Below are 6,213 nucleotides of genomic sequence, written 5' to 3' on the forward strand. Positions count from 1 at the left end.
TCTCTCTATGAGAGAAAGCTGCTTCATTCAATATTCAGTGCAAATCTTGCCAAACTGAAAGATGCTTATGCCTTATGAAATACATGGTTTTTGCAATGCTGTAAGACAGTTTTTAATGTGTTAGAAGTTATATGCACAAAAACTTATGTTAGGACTTCAATGCTCAAGATTGCCAGTTTACAGGTTTCTGAGACCAGTAATGTTGAAATAGTGCTTCTGTTCAAATGAAGTGAAATCTAGCCCAAATCTGCTCAAAAGCTTGTCTCTCTATGAGAGAAAGCTGCTTCATTCAATATTCAGTGCAAATCTTGCCAAACTGAAAGATGCTTATGCCTTTTGGAATACAATGTTTTTGCAATGCTGTAAGACAGTTTTTAATGTGTTAGAAGTTATATGCACAAAAACATGTGTTAGGACTTCAATGCTCAAGATTGTCAGTTTACAGGTTTCTGACACCAGTAATGCTGAAATAGTGCTTCTGTTCAAATGAAGTGAAATCTAGCCCAAATCTGCTCAAAAGCTTGTCTCTCTATGAGAGAAAGCTGCTACATTCAATATTCAGTGCAAATCTTGCCAAACTGAAAGATGCTTATGCCTTTTGGAATACAATGTTTTTGCAATGCTGTAAGACAGTTTTTAATGTGTTAGAAGTTATATGCACAAAAACATGTGTTAGGACTTTAATGCTCAAGATTGTCAGTTTACAGGTTTCTGAGACCAGTAATGCTGAAATAGTGCTTCTGTTCAAATGAAGTGAAATCTAGCCCAAATCTGCTCAAAAGCTTGTCTCTCTATGAGAGAAAGCTGCTACATTCAATATTCAGTGCAAATCTTGCCAAACTGAAAGATGCTTATGCCTTTGGGAATACAATGTTTTTGCAATGCTGTAAGACAGTTTTTAATGTGTTAGAAGTTATATGCACAAAAACATGTGTTAGGACTTCAATGCTCAAGATTGTCAGTTTACAGGTTTCTGAGACCAGTAAAGTTGAAATTGTGCTTCTGTTCAAATGAAGTGAAATCTAGCCCAAATCTGCTCAAAAGCTTGTCTCTCTATGAGAGAAAGCTGCTTCATTCAATATTCAGTGCAAATCTTGCCAAACTGAAAGATGCTTATGTCTTATGAAATAAAATAATTTCTGCAATGCAGTGAGACAGTTTTTAATGTGTTAGAAGTTATATGCACAAAAACTTATGTTAGGACTTCAATGCTCAAGATTGTCATTTTACAGGTTTCTGAGACCAGTAATGTTGAAATAGTGCTTCTGTTCAAATGAAGTGAAATCTAGCCCAAATCTGCTCAAAAGCTTGTCTCTCTATGAGAGAAAGCTGCTTCATTCAATATTCAGTGCAAATCTTGCCAAACTGAAAGATGCTTATGCCTTATGAAATACAATGTTTTTGCAATGCTGTAAGACAGTTTTTAATGCAATAGAAGTTGTATGCACAAAAACTTATGTTAGGACCTCAGTGCTCAAGATTGTCAGTTTACAGGTTTCTGAGACCAGTAATGTTGAAATAGTGCTTCTTTTCAAATGAAGTGAAATCTAGCCCAAATCTGCTCAAAAGCTTGTCTCTCTATGAGAGAAAGCTGCTACATTCAATATTCAGTGCAAATCTTGCCAAACTGAAAGATGCTTATGCCTTTTGGAATACAATGTTTTTGCAATGCTGTAAGACAGTTTTTAATGTGTTAGAAGTTATATGCACAAAAACATGTGTTAGGACTTCAATGCTCAAGATTGTCAGTTTACAGGTTTCTGAGACCAGTAATGCTGAAATAGTGCTTCTGTTCAAATGAAGTGAAATCTAGCCCAAATCTGCTCAAAAGCTTGTCTCTCTATGAGAGAAAGCTGCTACATTCAATATTCAGTGCAAATCTTGCCAAACTGAAAGATGCTTATGCCTTTGGGAATACAATGTTTTTGCAATGCTGTAAGACAGTTTTTAATGTGTTAGAAGTTATATGCACAAAAACATGTGTTAGGACTTCAATGCTCAAGATTGTCAGTTTACAGGTTTCTGAGACCAGTAAAGTTGAAATTGTGCTTCTGTTCAAATGAAGTGAAATCTAGCCCAAATCTGCTCAAAAGCTTGTCTCTCTATGAGAGACAGCTGCTTCATTCAATATTCAGTGCAAATCTTGCCAAACTGAAAGATGCTTATGTCATATGAAATAAAATAATTTCTGCAATGCAGTGAGACAGTTTTTAATGTGTTAGAAGTTATATGCACAAAAACTTATGTTAGGACTTCAATGCTCAAGATTGTCATTTTACAGGTTTCTGAGACCAGTAATGTTGAAATAGTGCTTCTGTTCAAATGAAGTGAAATCTAGCCCAAATCTGCTCAAAAGCTTGTCTCTCTATGAGAGAAAGCTGCTTCATTCAATATTCAGTGCAAATCTTGCCAAACTGAAAGATGCTTATGCCTTATGAAATACAATGTTTTTGCAATGCTGTAAGACAGTTTTTAATGCAATAGAAGTTGTATGCACAAAAACTTATGTTAGGACCTCAGTGCTCAAGATTGTCAGTTTACAGGTTTCTGAGACCAGTAATGTTGAAATAGTGCTTCTGTTCAAATGAAGTGAAATCTAGCCCAAATCTGCTCAAAAGCTTGTCTCTCTATGAGAGAAAGCTGCTACATTCAATATTCAGTGCAAATCTTGCCAAACTGAAAGATGCTTATGCCTTTTGGAATACAATGTTTTTGCAATGCTGTAAGACAGTTTTTAATGTGTTAGAAGTTATATGCACAAAAACATGTGTTAGGACTTCAATGCTCAAGATTGTCAGTTTACAGGTTTCTGAGACCAGTAATGCTGAAATAGTGCTTCTGTTCAAATGAAGTGAAATCTAGCCCAAATCTGCTCAAAAGCTTGTCTCTCTATGAGAGAAAGCTGCTACATTCAATATTCAGTGCAAATCTTGCCAAACTGAAAGATGCTTATGCCTTTGGGAATACAATGTTTTTGCAATGCTGTAAGACAGTTTTTAATGTGTTAGAAGTTATATGCACAAAAACATGTGTTAGGACTTCAATGCTCAAGATTGTCAGTTTACAGGTTTCTGAGACCAGTAAAGTTGAAATTGTGCTTCTGTTCAAATGAAGTGAAATCTAGCCCAAATCTGCTCAAAAGCTTGTCTCTCTATGAGAGAAAGCTGCTACATTCAATATTCAGTGCAAATCTTGAAAAACTGAAAGATGCTTATGTCTTATGAAATAAAATAATTTCTGCAATGCAGTGAGACAGTTTTTAATGTGTTAGCAGTTATATGCACAAAAACTTATGTTAGGACTTCAATGCTCAAGATTGTCATTTTACATGTTTCTGAGACCAGTAATGTTGAAATAGTGCTTCTGTTCAAATGAAGTGAAATCTAGCCCAAATCTGCTCAAAAGCTTGTCTCTCTATGAGAGAAAGCTGCTACATTCAATATTCAGTGCAAATCTTGCCAAACTGAAAGATGCTTATGCCTTATGAAATACAAGGTTTTTGCAATGCTGTAAGACAGTTTTTAATGTGTTAGAAGTTACATGCACAAAAACTTATGTTAGGACTTCAATGCTCAAGATTGCCAGATTACAGGTTTCTGAGACCAGTAATGTTGAAATAGTGCTTCTGTTCAAATGAAGTGAAATCTAGCCCAAATCTGCTCAAAAGCTTGTCTCTCTATGAGAGAAAGCTGCTTCATTCAATATTCAGTTCAAATCTTGCTAAACTGAAAGATGCTTATGCCTTATGAAATACAATGTTTTTGCAATGCTGTAAGACAGTTTTTAATGCGTTAGAAGTTGTATGCACAAAAACTTATGTTAGGACCTCAGTGCTCAAGATTGTCAGTTTACAGGTTTCTGAGACCAGTAATGTTGAAATATTGCTTCTGTTCAAATGAAGTGAAATCTAGCCCAAATCTGCTCAAAAGCTTGTCTCTCTATGAGAGAAAGCTGCTACATTCAATATTCAGTGCAAATCTTGCCAAACTGAAAGATGCTTATGCCTTTTGAAATACAATGTTTTTGCAATGCTGTAAGACAGTTTTTAATGTGTTAGAAGTTATATGCACAAAAACATGTGTTAGGACTATAATGCTCAAGATTGTCAGTTTACAGGTTTCTGAGACCAGTAATGCTGAAATAGTGCTTCTGTTCAAATTATTGAAATCTAGCCCAAATCTGCTCAAAAGCTTGTCTCTCTATGAGAGAAAGCTGCTACATTCAATATTCAGTGCAAATCTTGCCAAACTGAAAGATGCTTATGCCTTTGGGAATACAATGTTTTTGCAATGCTGTAAGACAGTTTTTAATGTGTTAGAAGTTGTATGCACAAAAACTTATGTTAGGACTTCAATGCTCAAGATTGTCATTTTACAGGTTTCTGAGACCAGTAATGTTGAAATAGTGCTTCTGTTCAAATGAAGTGAAATCTAGCCCAAATCTGCTCAAAAGCTTGTCTCTCTATGAGAGAAAGCTGCTTCATTCAATATTCAGTGCAAATCTTGCCAAACTGAAAGATGCTTATGCCTTATGAAATACAAGGTTTTTGCAATGCTGTAAGACAGTTTTTAATGTGTTAGAAGTTATATGCACAAAAACTTATGTTAGGACTTCAATGCTCAAGGTTGCCAGATTACAGGTTTCTGAGACCAGTAATGTTGAAATAGTGCTTCTATTCAAATGAAGTGAAATCTAGCCCAAATCTGCTCAAAAGCTTGTCTCTCTATGAGAGAAAGCTGCTTCATTCAATATTCAGTGCAAATCTTGCTAAACTGAAAGATGCTTATGCCTTATGAAATACAATGTTTTTGCAATGCTGTAAGACAGTTTTTAATGCGTTAGAAGTTGTATGCACAAAAACATATGTTAGGACCTCAGTGCTCAAGATTGTCAGTTTTCAGGTTTCTGAGACCAGTAATGTTGAAATAGTGCTTCTGTTCAAATAAAGTGAAATCTAGCCCAAATCTGCTCAAAAGCTTGTCTCTCTATGAGGGAAAGCTGCTACATTCAATATTCAGTGCAAATCTTGCCAAACTGAAAGATGCTTATGCCTTTTGGAATACAATGTTTTTGCAATGCTGTAAGACAGTTTTTAATGTGTTAGAAGTTATATGCACAAAAACATGTGTTAGGACTTCAATGCTCAAGATTGTCAGTTTACAGGTTTCTGACACCAGTAATGTTGAAATAGTGCTTCTGTTCAAATGAAGTGAAATCTAGCCCAAATCTGCTCAAAAGCTTGTCTCTCTATGAGAGAAAGCTGCTACATTCAATATTCAGTGCAAATCTTGCCAAACTGAAAGATGCTTTTGTCTTATGAAATAAAATGATTTCTGCAATGCAGCGAGACAGTTTTTAATGTGTTAGCAGTTATATGCACAAAAACTTATTTTAGGACTTCAATGCTCAAGATTGTAATTTTACAGGTTTCTGAGACCAGTAATGTTGAAATAGTGCTTCTGTTCAAATGAAGTGAAATCTAGCCCAAATCTGCTCAAAAGCTTGTCTCTCTATGAGAGAAAGCTGCTTCATTCAATATTCAGTGCAAATCTTGCCAAACTGAAAGATGCTTATGCCTTATGAAATACATGGTTTTTGCAATGCTGTAAGACAGTTTTTAATGTGTTAGAAGTTATATGCACAAAAACTTATGTTAGGACTTCAATGCTCAAGATTGCCAGTTTACAGGTTTCTGAGACCAGTAATGTTGAAATAGTGCTTCTGTTCAAATGAAGTGAAATCTAGCCCAAATGTGCTCAAAAGCTTGTCTCTCTATGAGAGAAAGCTGCTTCATTCAATATTCAGTGCAAATCTTGCCAAACTGAAAGATGCTTATGCCTTTTGGAATACAATGTTTTTGCAATGCTGTAAGACAGTTTTTAATGTGTTAGAAGTTATATGCACAAAAACATGTGTTAGGACTTCAATGCTCAAGATTGTCAGTTTACAGGTTTCTGACACCAGTAATGCTGAAATAGTGCTTCTGTTCAAATGAAGTGAAATCTAGCCCAAATCTGCTCAAAAGCTTGTCTCTCTATGAGAGAAAGCTGCTACATTCAATATTCAGTGCAAATCTTGCCAAACTGAAAGATGCTTATGCCTTTTGGAATACAATGTTTTTGCAATGCTGTAAGACAGTTTTTAATGTGTTAGAAGTTATATGCACAAAAACATGTGTTAGGACTTTAATGCTCAAGATTGTCAGTTTACAGG

The sequence above is a fragment of the Carassius carassius genome, chromosome 47, assembly GCF_963082965.1.
Source record: "Carassius carassius chromosome 47, fCarCar2.1, whole genome shotgun sequence".
Taxonomy (NCBI): domain Eukaryota; kingdom Metazoa; phylum Chordata; class Actinopteri; order Cypriniformes; family Cyprinidae; genus Carassius; species Carassius carassius.